The sequence below is a fragment of the Malania oleifera genome, chromosome 9 (genome assembly GCF_029873635.1).
Source record: "Malania oleifera isolate guangnan ecotype guangnan chromosome 9, ASM2987363v1, whole genome shotgun sequence".
In the NCBI taxonomy this organism is placed as follows: domain Eukaryota; kingdom Viridiplantae; phylum Streptophyta; class Magnoliopsida; order Santalales; family Ximeniaceae; genus Malania; species Malania oleifera.
Window position 1 is genome coordinate 56,241,083 of NC_080425.1, and position 15,564 is coordinate 56,256,646.

Sequence of the window (15,564 nt, forward strand, 5' to 3'; positions counted from 1 at the left end):
CAAGCAAAAATTGAAAAGATAAGGGAAGAAAGAAGGCAAACACGATTTTACGAGGTTTAGCCAACTTAGCCTACGTCCTCGCCTTGAGCAACCTACTCAAGGATTCCACTAAATCTCTGCTCCTTTAACTAGGACAGAGCTTCCCTTACAATCTGCTGCTTACAAGAGGCACAACTTCCTCCTCACCCGGTTCACAACCCGAACCGTGATTACAATATAAGATTTCAAATATTCAAAAGCTCAATATTACTTCTAACAAAGTTAGTGAGTACAATGAAAAACCTAACACATATTCATATGATAAAACTTGAGGCTCAGTATGTGTGTAACGATGTAATCGTTATATGAATGATATGCTTCACAAAATTTCCCTTTGATCAAATCTCCTAAAATAATTATATAAGTAGATGCTTTGGAGAACTTAGGGTTTTAGTTCAACTTACTAGATGCAAGAATACCGAATGTGATCTTATTAAAAAAATTGGCCTTGAATATTATGAAGATCTAAATTCTTGCTATTAAATAATTTATAAAATTGAATCTTTGAATAAATAAAAGACTTTGAATATTGTAAAGATTTAAACACTACTTGTCACAACAATATTTCTCACAAATATATATTGAGAACCTTTAGACAATCAATCAAGTAGATTTTGCAATAACAAAATATTGAGTCTTTGAATGAAAATAAAAACTTGAAGATCACCAAATATTCAATGTTTAGAAAATCTTTTCACAAATAAATTTTTATGTAACAACACAAGGTGTTTTTTTTTTTCAATAAGAGTAATAGATGTATGAGTATGAGATATGAAAAATCTTCAAGATATCTCTATATATTGAAAACACAAAGCAATCCCTTGTTTACCAAACTTCAATCACCAGAGCTTGCTTTCAAGATGTGTAAATAAAATCCCTTCGAAAAGCTGAGATGATTTGCCTAAACTTGATGAGTATAAGTTGGAGTGCAGACAATCGTATTGCAATGTGTTCAAGTCTCTCAATATTATCCCAAAAGTAAGGCACTAGGATTTAGAGGTTTATTTTATAAGTGTTCTCGGTCCTAGGTTAAGTCTTGACCGTTAGATCAACTTGATTAAGTAAATAACTCATGTGTTCTCTCACTAAAGATCATATTTTTCAAGTTTTCGCAAGTTCATATGATTGAGGTCTCGGGTTTAGACGACTGAAGTTCCTTAAAGTTTTGAAAAATTGAACTGGACACAGGGTCAGACGACTGAACTTAAGGTCCAGACTTCTGAAGTCCCTGCTTCAGACGACTAAACTCAGGGTTCTGTCTTCTGAAGTCATTCTACCTGTTATGTGTTTCATCAGTTAAATCTTCAGTTGACTCAACTAAATCTTCAATCTTCTGAGTAAATTTTTCAGATGCTTGAGGATAATCCTCAGTCGACTGGGCAATTCAACTTCAGTTTTTTTTTTTTTTTTTCAAAAACCATTTTTGCTTTCTTACTTTACTTCTTCATAAAACATTTTTCAGGTTTTTAAATAGAGTCTCTAAATCCATATTTAACCCTAGAAGGTGTTCATGAGATGCATGTGTATGGTATATTTTGAGCTTCTAGCTATATCATATAAAATATGCACATAAATCATTTCTAAATACACATTCCCATGATGATCTTAAACTTGATGCTTGCATAAGATGATTGCATCTTTATTTTTATACTCTTCTTAATTCCATAGCTTGTGATAGGGCAAATATATATATATATATATATATATATATATATATATATATATATATACTTTAATTCTCGAGACTTCCATGACTTCATCACCTTCTGTGCATGCTAAATATTGTTCCTGTTCACAATCTCAATGCACAGATCAAATACCAAGTAATTTGTCATTATTAAAATAGGATTGGACTCATAGAGTCAACAATCTTCCCCTTTTTATGATGACAAATACACGAGTAAAAATATAAAATGGGTTATGCCTAACAAGGCTCCCCCTCAAATAATGCACAATCAAATATTCAGTAATATGAAATATGCACGTATAACTCATGTATGCTATAACCTTATATTCTTCCCCCCCTTTTGACATCAACAAAAAAATTATATAACAAAAATGTTTGGACATAATTAAATCTCAATTTACTTCTCCCACTTGCTAATGCAAAAAACTGTGTTGTTGAATTAAATTGCAATGTGAACAAACACAGTGTGTTAAAATTTATAGACATGGATAAACAAAAAAACAGCCACTAAAGTTCAAAGGTTATGTGAGGATTAACATGTGTCAGTTAACATGCACTCATCATGATACGAGTTTAATACCAAATATGAACAAATGTGATACCAAATGGGAACAAATGAGCCGAATTTGAAAATTTTAACCAATTGTGAATATTAAGTGATGTTGCTCCCCCTAAATTATGTCATCTAATGTAATTCTAGGCAACTATATTTATTTTAGCTCAGAAAAGCTCTCCCCCATTTTATTTATGTAAGCTCATACACAATGTAGATTATGCAATTAAAAAAAAATCTCTCTCCCTTTAGTTCTCGTCAAAAATTTAATCTAGTATATATCTCTCACCTTTTGGATCTTCAAAACAAATTGTGCTCTAGATTTTTGCTATAAGTACATTCCAAAAAAATTATAACCAAAAAGACTAATCATACAAATCCTATTTATATCAATGCATTTCAAAAAAGGATCATATAGTTAACTCAAGGAATTTGTGGCAAAGCAATATATTTTAAGCAAAGGTACGAGCCTATAATAGATGAATCTTTACTAGATATGATCATGGTATGGTAAAGATTTCTTGTGAAGAACATTGCTTAATCACAAATCAAAATTAGGGATTTTTACATTTTAAGCACAAAGGGAATATTTATTAAAAATTTCTTGGTAAACAATTTGATCCCTTAGAGAATTCCACTTATTTGATTATGACGGGATATCTTTTAATGAGCACTTGAAAGACATAGAGTTTAAGATTTATCAGTGCTTGTGGCTAGAGTGATGATTAATTTAACCATTTGAGGCTCCAAGAATGAGTTTAGGATTAGATGATGCTTAATATATGATTTATTCCTAAGGCTCAGTCTTATGCAATGGACATGATCTGCTTAACTTAGGATTATAATATTTAAGCTTGTGTTAAGCAATAAGAATTATTCGTTAAACGGAAATGCTTTAATCCATTTGGAAGTGGATTTATTCTTCAATATTATGATTTATGTTACTCATTGCAAAGATATAAGGTTCCTTATATTTTAACTAATTAAGTCTTTCACCTTTCACTTTTAACGAATGGAAGTTAGCATGCTTTAACCAATATTTTATATCTTACCCAATCATTATGATATATATATATATATATATATATATATATATATATATATTCATTAAGTAGTCAGATTGGATATATTACTTATAAGAAATTACATTGGCTTGCTTTTCCAAGATTCTTAGTATTTAAAATTTTATATAGTAAGTGCATATACTAATTTTTGACTTTTTAAACACTAACCATTTCTAAGCTTTTAGTCATCACCTACACTATAACTAGTCCTAAGGACAACGAAAGAATTAAATGATCATGTAATTCCAATTTGAACCTTTCTTGATTACCCATGTCATTTTCTTGTCTTTGTCTCGGACACCTCTAAGTGGACACTTATATCGGGTATGCCCTTTCATTTTGCAAAATAAGCAAGTTTTATATATGCGTGGGAAAGTATGCTTATTTCTTTTATTCTTGCTTAATGAGGCATAGCTATGGAATTTTTTAGATACATCCGAACCCTTTTTGGAAATATAATTTCTTTTAACTTCTAAGGGTTTATTTGAACTATCTTCGCTTGTAACCCTGGAAATTGTTTCAGCATGTTCATTTATTTTTCTATCTAAACAGGTGATTTTCAGAATCTTCATGGTTTTCGTCTTTTCTAAAATAGCATGATAATCTTTTAATTCCTCTAATTGTTTAGCTATCCTTTCATTTTCATTTTTCAAACACATTTTCTTCTTAGATATCCTAGCTAGAAGCTTATGCATTTTAACTAAAGCTTTTTCCAGATCTCCATATGAAGGCATGCTTTCATTACATAATTCAACACGTTATTCAACACAAAATTTATTACAGCACACATCACATGAACCATTGCATGCATTATTAATGGAATTATCAACAGATGATTCCACACATGATTCATTACAAGAATTGTCATAATATCCATCATTTGAATTATTGCATGCATCAATAGCAATATTGTCACAAGTGACACTGCGTGAATCATTATTAGAATTATCAAGATATGATTTAACACATTATCACATGATTTTTCATAAGATTTATCACAAGATTTATCACAAAGATCATCACATGAATAAATGAATGAATCATTATAAATAGGCTGAGATACATATACCTCCTCCTCGACTAACTTATTTTGTTTACAATTTGCCACTTTTGATCATTTGAACTTGACATTGCCGGAGTGGTGGTTTCTTTCTCCTTGGTTTCTCCATACTTCCTATCAAGTTCTTCCCAAATATCTCTTACACATGTACATGCCATAAATTCATGAAAAATATTAGAATCTAAAGCACGATAAAGCATATCCATGACATTTGAATTTGCGTGTATTAAACTAGTATCATTTTCATTTGTAGACACACAAATTCCTTTAACTATTACCTGTCAGGCCTTCCAATCCATTGATTTTATACAAACACTCATTTTTAGTTTCCAAGCTGAAAAATTTTCACTGTAAAATATTGGAGGACTAAGATAAGATCGTCCCTCACCGAATGTGGTTACACCGATGTAAGTCATCGTGATCTTTTATAAAAACGCTTAAGTCTAGTGCAATGAGGCTCTGATACCAAATGTTAATTCAGGTGTAATCCCAATAGGGAGGTGAATTGGGTATTTTAAAAATCTTTAAGTTTATTTTACCACTTAATCCCTATTTCAATATTTAACAAATTAATTGCAAGGACTTGAAATTAATTCAAATTATTATCTCAATAAATTCTATTTTACCCAATTAGTTATCAAGTGTGTATAATATAAATCAACATACAACCATGAAAGTTGATAATGAAATACAAACGGAAATTAAAAAGATAAGGGAACAGAGAAGGCAAACACGATTTTACAAGGTTTAACCAACCTGGCTTACGTCCTTGCCTTGAGCAACCCACTCAAGGATTCCAATAAATCCCTGCTCCTTTAACCGGGACGAAGCTTTTCTTACAACCGCTGCTTACAAGAGGTACAACTTCCTCCTTACCCGGTTCACAACCCGAACCGTGATTACAATATAAGATTTCAAATCTGCAAAAACTCAATATTGCTTCTAACAAAGGTAGTGAGTACAATGGAAAACCTAACATATATTCATATGATAAAACTTGAAGCTCAGTATGTCTGTAACGATGTAATCGTTATATGAATGATATGTTTCACAAAATTTCCCTTTGATCAAATCTCCCAAAATAATTATATAAGTAGATGCTTTGGAGAACTTAGGGTTTTAGTTCAACTTATTAGATGCAAGAATACTGAATGTGATCTTATTAAAAAAATTGGTCTTGAATATTATGAAGATCTATATTCTTGCTATCAAATAATTTGTAAAGTTGAATCTTTGAATAAATTAAAGACTTTGAATATTGCGAAGATTTAAACACTACTTATCCTAACAATATTTCTCACAAATATATATTAAGAACCTTTAGACTTTTCAATTAAGTAGATTTCATAATAACAAAATATTGAGTCTTTGAATGAAAATAAGAACTTGAAAATCGCCAAATATTCAATGTTTAGAAAATCCTTTCACAAATAATTTTTTATTTAACAACACAAGGTGTTTTCTTTTTCAATAAGAGTAATAGATGTATGAGTATGAGATATGAAAATCTTCAAGATATCTATATATTGAAAAAGCAAACCAATCCCTTGTTTACCAAGCCTCAATCACCAGAGTCTGCTTTCAAAATGTGTAAATGAAATCCCTTTGAAAAGCTAAGATGATTTGTCTAAACTTGATGAGTATAAGTTGGAGTGTAGGCAATTGTATTACAATATGTTAAAGTCTCTCAATATTATCCAAAAAGTGAGGCACTAGGGTTTAGAGGTTTATTTTATAAGTGTTTTCAGCCCTAGGTTAAGTCTTGACCATTGGTTCAACTTGATTAAGTAAATAACTCGCGTGTTCTCTCGCTAAAGATCAGATTTTTCAAGTTTCCGCAAGTTCAGACGACTAAGGTCTCAGGTTCAGATGACTGAAGTTCCTTAAAGTTTTGAAAAATTGAACTAGACACAAATGACTGAACTTTAGGTTCAGACTTCTGAAGTCCTTGTTTCAGACGACTAAACTCAGGGTTTAGTCTTCTGAAGTCATTCTACCTGTTCTGTGTTTCATCAGTTAAATCTTTAGTTGACTAAATTAAATCTTCAGTCTTCTGAGGAAATTCTTCAGTCGTCTAAAGTTGTCTCTTCAGACGTCTGAGGATAATCCTTAGTCGACTGGGCAGTTTAACTTTAGCTTTTTTTATTTTGTTTTCAAAACCCATTTTTGCTTTCTTACTTTGCTTCTTCATAAAACATTTTTTGGGGTTTTAAATAGAGTTTCTAAATTCATATTTAACCCTAGAAGGTGTTCATGAGATGCATGTGTATGGTATATTTTGAGCTTCTTGCTATATCATATAAAATATGCACATACATCAATTCTAAATACCCATTCCCATGACGAACTTGAACTTGATGCTTGCATAAGATGTTTGCATCTTCATTCTTCTACTCTTCTTAGTTCCATTGCTTGTGCCAGGGTATATATATATATATATATGCTTTAATCCTCGTGGCTTCCACGACTTCATCTCCTTCCGTGCATGCTAAATATTGTTCTTGTTCATAATCTCAACGCACCAATCAAATACCAAGTGATTTGTCATTATCAAAACAAGATTATACTCGTAGAGTCAACATATGTATGTGTATATATATCACTATGAGTAAATAACTTGTTTAGAACAAATCTCACGTGAGCATTTAATCTTTATCATTTGTGAGTGCATTGATTGTATTCTGCATAATGGTACATATCTGTTTGTGTAAGAAGCAAATTTATTTGTACGTAAATTTTTATATCTGTTGTATTTCTGACATATGATCGGAAAAGGGAGACTAGCCCTGTGAATAGTCTCGGAATTGCTCAGACCCGGTTAGGAGAGCACCGGATTGGTTCAGACCCAATTACGAGAACTAGGTGCACCATCCTGTAAGGTTTTGTATTAGGTGCTGCTCCACCAGTTAAGTGAGTCATAGTGGAATCCTTTAACTTGTTAGCTTGGGGCGTGGACGTAGGCACAGTTGCTGAACCACAATAACATATCTTGTGTCTGCACTTAAATTTCTACACTTTAATTTTCAGCATATGTATGTTGTATGCTTGATTCATTATATGTTGTACATGTATTGATTGGATTTATAATTATATAGACAAACCCTAGGTCGTGTATTACTGCTGCTGGACGTTAAACTTAGTAGAAAATTTTTAAATTTCCAATTCACTCCCTCTCTTGGGAATACACCAATTCCAACACATATTCTTTATTTTTATTTACAAGAGCATAAGGATGTAGGGATATATATCAAAATATGCCATTCCTATTCTTTGAGGAACTATACATCATATTTGGTAAGGATCGTGCAATTGGAAAAGATGCACAAGGATCAGTTGATATGGTTGAATAGATGAATAACTAAAAGAAGCATGAAACCACTATTAGAGAATGAAATTAATGATACTAATTTGGTTTTTGATGATGGAGTAAATTCATTGACCGCATATGAAAGTTTGAATGCTCATCCAAACACTACAAGTAATTCAAGAAAGAAGAAGAGGAGAAATAGAATTAGAAGTGATGATGGTGAGTTGGATTTGATTAAAGTTGTAATAATTTTAGCTACAAAAAATGAAATAAAGTAGTGTGATTTTTTCTAATGCATTGACAAAGTATAAAGACAAATTAGATGCTAAAAGAAAGCAAATTGGGGAAGAAATTGCAAATTTGCGTAACCTAACTTTAATGGAGCGTTAAAAATCTAGAAGTATACTTTATCATGATTTGGAGTCAATTGACATTTTCCTTGCCATACCTTATGATAACCAGTTTAACTAGATATGAGGGATGCTTGGAGGCCAAAATATGATGTTGGATGGATGGTTTGGATGTTTAAAAGTCACTTTTTTCATGAAAGTTATTAATAACTTATATATAAAACTTGGGTCATGAGTAGATGATTTTTACTCATGTTTGAAGTTTAAAACTTGTTATCTTGGATTGTTATTTTGGATACTACTATGGTTTTTTTTTTTTTACAATTTAATATATTATCCATAATGATGGCTTATGGTAATTTGCAATTGAAATTTGGGAAGATTTTGTAGTAAATGATGCTTTATGGTTGATGTTTATTGTGAGTTTAGATCAAAATATTGTTTGATTAGCAAGATGACAATTTGTAATTTACAAGTGGAATATCAATTTTTAAGAGAAGATGATGTCATTTTTTATAGAAATTATATAATCACAAGCGGGATAAACAATGTGATTTAGTCAAAATTTAAAAAGAGATGTTGCCCATTTTTTTCATTAATAAAAATCATGGTTGTGCAATTTATATGTACAATGTCAAAATTTAAATCAAAACGTGAAACTAACATGTAACATATATGTGATGTGATAGTTTCTATATAAACATTTTGTTAAAAACATTTTTCAAACATAATTCCTTTAAACATTTCATTATAGCCTATACTTATTTTATGGTAAAGTTTTAAATTATAGCTTAAATTGAAGTTATATAATTAAATATTGTTAAAATAAATAATTTTACAATAGGGGCATTTTTGAAAACTGACTTATTTTTCATTCCATTCCAATTATTATTTCAGGAATAGTAAAAGTGGGAAAAGGAATAGAAATTGCATTCTAATTGTGATTCTATGGGACTAACCAAATATAGTAATGACATTCCAATACTAATTCCATTCCTACTCTATGTAATTTCTATTTGATTCCTTTTCTATATAAATTTTATTCTATAAATCAAACGAGGGATAAGAGATTTACCAATCAAATAAAAAGATTTAGGAGTGCACTTGTGCGTAGAGAATGTGATTGATCAACCATTATAAGGGAGATTAGTTAACTAGCACTCCTATCAACACTCTTTCTAAGAATGATTATCTTCTAAGTGTGTGTGTGTGTGTGTACGCTTTAAACAAAATGAAAAAGAAGGAAGAAGGAACCCTTGGTCATCCGATCAAAGATCATCGTCCAAAAGTCCACATAATAGAGTTAAAAGATGAAAAAAAAAAAATTGGTCTCTGGAAAGCCTAAAATTTGAAATCTTAACAAATGAGAAAATGGAAAAAGAAGATTGAAATCGATGAATTAAAAGATAATCAGATTTCAAAACCATTGTTTTGGAAAAGATAAAAAAAGGAGAAATTTAATTGGTAATCAAATTAATGATGGGATCTGATTTGACTGAAATCAAGGAATTTAAAAATGATTGGATTTGAAGACTGATATTTTTGGAAAGACGGAAATAATGGAAACTTGATTAGCAATCAAATTAAAGGAGTTTGATTTGATTGAAACCAAGGATTAATGATGATTAGAATTGAAATCCAATATGCTTTTAGAAATATGGAAGTAATGGAAGGATTTGATTAGAAATTGAATTAAGGGGATTTAATTTAATTGGAATAAGTGATTAATGATGATTAGAATTGAAATCTGATATGCTTTTGGAAAGATGAAAATAATGGAAGACTTGATTAGTAATCAAAGGAAGGGGATTGGATTTTATTGAAATCAAAGATTAATGATTATTGGAATTGAAATTTGATATGTTTTGGAAAGGTGGAAATAATGGCAGAAAATCAAAAGCAATTTTCTTGAAACTTACCACTAGTAAACAAAAGTCAATCCATTAACATTTAACAAGTTTAAGCATGCGGAGATCTTTTTGGGGATAGTATCACAAGACATCATAATTTTGCTTTTGTAAGTTTGTGGTGGAGTCTTCTGTTGTCTCCCATCCTCTCTTGTCGACACCATGTGTCGATACCGTTAAGAAACTAAATTTCATATTGGGCTAAGTTCGGGGTCTATATATGACTCCTAAATTTGAGTATAAATCACCAATTTAGTTCCTTTATCACTTTTTTCATCTAAGATTACTTCTCTAAGAAAAGAGGAAAAGTTGTGAAGGATCCGGAAATGGAGTTCGTTCTGTTTACTTTCCAGTTTTTCTAGTCATCTTAGAATATTTTGAACAATTTGTAAGTTGTAATTTGTATTTCATTTGATATAAGTATTGCTTTTTTTTTTTCTTCAAAAAATAAGAAAACCTTTTTTTATTAATAACAAGTGGAAAAATATAGTACATGACAAATATTTTAATAATTAAAAAAGATCTCGTGCTATGCATGGGTATAGGACTATGCAATTGGTTTGTTTGGTGATAAAAAAATAGAAGACGTTGTTTTTCGATTCAAGTGTCAGGAGTGTCAACCAAACTGAACTGCCAGTACAACCAAATCAAAAGTACTTTGATTCAATTCAAACATCCTAAAAATCAAAACAATCCATTAAAATCAAACTTCTACAAAAGCCAAACATTCCATGAATCAAATTTCCTCCTACAAACCGATTAAATTGACTCACGCAAACCAAAATTAAAATAAGAGTTATTTTGTACTTAAAAACTGTTTTGTGTTTAGTGCTAAATGCTTTTGCCCTTAATTTTAGCACTAAACACTAAACAGTTTTTAAGTACAAAGTAACTTTTATTTTAATTTTTGTTTGGGTGAGTCAATTTAATTGGTTTGTAGGAGGAAATTCGGTTCATGGAATGTTTGACTTTTTGTAGAAGTTTGATTTTAATCGTTTGTTTTGATTTTTCGGATGTTTGAACTGAATTAAAGTACTTTTGATTTGGTTGTAATGGTAGTTCAATTTGGTTGATTCTCCTGACACTTGAATCAAAAAATATCGTCTTCTATTTTTTATCACCGAACCAACCAATATGAGTCCTATACCCCTGCATAGCATGATATCTTTTTTAATTATTAAAATATTTGTCATGTACTATATTTTTCCACTTGTTATTAATAAAAAAAGGTTCTCTCATTTTGTGAAAAAAAGAAAAAAATTATTGAAACATTTTATTACGCTCTCATGCTACGATAGGAGGATGAATTTCAGACCTTGAATTTAGATTTAGGTGGATTTGGACAAATGTTAACATAATTTTATATTATATCTTATCCAAATCTAATAAAACTCTAAATCCAACGCTTCTCCAAAACATGAGGTCAATGAATTATTAGGTAAATGTGAAGTTATAAACATAGTGCAAATTTTTAGGTAAATTTTAAGTTAAAAACATAGTGCTTATTGATTTAGTTTGTAAATATTTTTAACATTTTATTGGAATAAATAAATAATATTATTTTTTAATTTATTTTTTTCTTCATTCAATTAAATTTAATAAGAAATATTAATTTAGTCTGCATTTATAAAATTTTGTGATAATTTTAATTTTTAACTCTAAAATATTAGATGGTATTACCAATAAAGTTCAGACAAATTCAAAGGCTAGTAAATAAAGGATATTTCTTCATATTCTAGATTATTTCTAAATTTTAAAATATTCTATTTATAAAAAGAGCATATTCAATTTTTTATTTACTATTATATTAAATATATTATAATCTTTGTTTGTAACTAACTTTATCTTAGTTTGAGAAGCAAATACTCTATTATTTTTAATAATTTAATTTTAAAAAAAATTGTCAAATTATTTGAAGTGTTGTAGACTGAAGAACATAACATATCACTCGTATGCCAAAGGAAACGTTAAATTTTGTTTTATTTCAGTATTCCTCAACTATATGAATTTACTAAATTCCTTAAATATTAATTACTATTTATTGATATTGTAGCGTTTAAGAAAATCAATTGACTTTATAATATATTTTTATCTCTTATAAATTACATATCCAACAAAAATAAAATAATTATTCTATAAAACAATATGAATAAAGTTAATTACTATATTAAAAAGTGTTCAAAAAGTAATGATTTGTTTTTTTATATCAATATATATATATATATATATATATATATTAAAATTATACATTTTGAAGAGAGAAAATAATATGATGTAATACTAAAAATTTTGAATAGAATTATGAACAATAAAATCAAAAACTTATATTGTCATTTTATTTATTTTCATCATGAACAAAAATTCAAACTATTGCTGCCAAGAATTATACGACTATTGTTAAATCGTCATTCGAATATGACCACCTGAAATGAATCAAATAATAATAGCTTAAAAGACCCAGAGCTTTAGGGGATCACTCTGACACCTAAGTTAGGAAATGAGAGTTTAGATTGCAACAATAAATGAAGAGTGAGTAAGAATAAGATGCTTACCTCCTTGTGAGATCCCTTTTTTATAGTGGTGAAAGTAGACTTCCCTTTAGTTTGACATTTATGAGCGTGTTATTATATTTAGGGGGTTATGGGTGACTCGCCATTATGCTTAAAGGGGTTATGGGTGACTTAAGGTGATTATGCAGGACATCAATAGTAGTTATTGTAACCATATCAAGGGTTATGGATAAGTTGAAAGCAGTTATGCAAGACATTAAATGTTGTCAAATGTTGGTCGTACAACTATTTGCCCCTATGTGCATAGCCGTCAATTTTGGATGTACCAATTTTGAAATAAATTTCTTTTTATTCGAGAGCGGTAATAAATTTTTGGGCAGGTCTATAGGCCTCATGAGCTATGCTCATCAAATGGCCCAATACAGGTGAGCTGTGCTCCCTCCTCTATGCTTCATGAGTCGTGCTCATCAAGTGCACAAGTTTTCAAGGCCACATGAGCTGTGCTCATCAGATGGGTCATTATGGGTGAGTCGTGCCCTCTCCTTTGTGCAATGAGCTGTGCTCATCAAATAGGTCATTATGGGTGAGTCATGCTCACTCATTTGTTGCCTCATGAGTTGTGCTCATCAGATGGACCATTATGGGTGAGTCATGCTCACTCCTCTGTTGCATAATAAGCAGTGCTCAACAAGTGGGCAAGTCTTCAAAGCCTCATGAGTTGTGTTCATTAGATGGGCTATTACAAGTGAATCGTGCTTACTCTTTTGTGCCTCATGAGTTGTGCTCATCAAGTGAGCAAGCCTTTAGGGTCTCATGAGCTGTGCTCATCAGATAAGTCATTACTGGTGAGTCATGCTCACTCCTATCTGCCTTTTGAGTCGTGCTCATCAAGTGAGCAATTTTTCAAGGCCTCATGAGTTGTGCTCATTAGATGGGTTATTATGGGTGAGCTGTGCTCACACCTTTGTTGCCTCATGAGTTGTGCTAATCAATTGGGCATATTTTCGGGGTGTCATGAGCCGTGCTCATCATATAGGCTATTGTTGGTCTATGCATGTTCGCACTATTGGGATTTGCATCATTGGGATTCGCGCCACTGAGGTTTGCACGCCATGAGTTTATAAGTTGCCCATACTATTTGCATCTTCTACATTTTTTACTAGATTTAAGGTTTTCACAACAACTTCTTGTGGGGCAACTGCCCTCTCGTCAGACGTTGCTTCTATCTAGTTAGCCTTCGGATCATGCTCTCCATGATCCTTTAAAAAAAAAAAATTTATTTTTTATGCAAGATCATAGTGAACATGTTTTCTACCTTTTTTGGAAGGCTAGAAAATCTTTCAGTGCCATACTTGGGTTATCTATTGGAGTGGAATGAATTGATTGGGATGATTGGTTTTCTCGAGTGGGTTCTAATTTGGAGTTATGCGATGTGGTCATGGTCAAGGATAGAAAATCTCAAAAGAGTTCCTACAAACAAGTGCCAACTGTTACTGCCAAGAATCGTACGACTTTTGTTAAATCGTCCTTCAATCATGACCACTTGAAAGGAATCAAACAATAATGATTTGGAGGACCTGGGGTGTACTTCAAGGATCACTTCGATGCCTAAGTTAGGGAATTAGACGTTCAGATTACAATAGTTAATGAAAAGTGAGTGAGAATGAAACACTTACCTCCTCCTAAGATCCCCCTTTTATAGTGATGAAGGTAGACTCCCCTTCAACTTGACATTTATAAGCATGCCATTATTCTTAGGGGGTGGTGACTCCCCATTATGCTTAGGGGGTATGGATGATTCAATGTGGTTATGAATGACATCAATAGTAGTTCTTATAACCGTATTGAGGGTAATGGATAACCTGAAAGCCATTAGGCGAGACATAAAATGCTGTCCAATGTTGGTCTTACAACTATCTGCCCTTATAGGCATGCCCATCAATTTTGGGTGCATCACATAGGGGTGACAAAATGGACTAACGGTCTGAGTTCAGACGGATCATAAATGGGTCGGGGTTAAACAAGTTCGGGTTCGGATTGACTAGTTTATTAACTAGTGATTATTAGGTAAACCCAAACCCATCCGTTTAATAAATGGGTCACCTATTTAAAAATATAATTTATTTATTTTAAAATTTTATGATAATTTAAAAAAAAAAAAAAAAAAAACCAACACTCATTCTTCTTCATTTTATTTATTAATATTTAAGTAAAAAAACATAAAATGTAAACAAGAAGAGTAGAAGACTAGGTGTGTCCTGCCGCAACCTGCAAGGGAATCGGGAGCGGAGATTTGAGGCTTATGCAGATCCGAAAGTGAGGCATCTCCGTCACCTGTCGGGTTTCGCTTGGGGGGTACTGCTGGGCGACGTCTGGGTAGCACCATAGCTGCGTAGCAGGGAGTGAAGCTTCTGAGTTCTGCCAGTGCCGACTACCGCAGCGCCGAGAGTGAGGCTTATGCAGTGCCGAGTGCATGTGACTTATGATGCTGTGTGAGAGAGCCGTGAGCTGAGGAAGTGAGGGTCGTGAGGCTATGGGAGATTCAGGGAGTTAGCAGATGTGAATGGGATCAAGGGAGATAGGCACCGGCGGCAGGCCACTCCAGTCAGAATCCAGACGGGGAATCGGGGACTGGGGACTTAGGTTTTATTAGTTTATATATATATATAATAAGTTAAACCGGCTGACCTGAGCCCGCCTAATTCATTTATTAAGTGGGTTAGTCCTGATTTACCCGTTTATTAACGAGTTATTTTATATTAAATTTAGATTTACTCATTTATTAATGAGTTACCTTATATTAAATCGAAATTTGATTTAAACGATAGGTCATAAGTCACTATTTGTGTTTCAATCAATTTTAACACCCTAGAGAGTGGCTGAGACTAAATAGAGCTATGACTTCTTTGAAAGCTGCTATTAAATAGCTCCACAAAGAGGTTAAAGGAACTGGATACTACACAATTAGAAGGAGAGTTGGACTTGCTATTACTGTGTACTTTTTGTGACATTTTAGAAACAGGAAGAAGTTTGAAGGGGTTGACATATCTCCTGAGAACTTCGTTAGGTGATCCAAAGACATGTCTT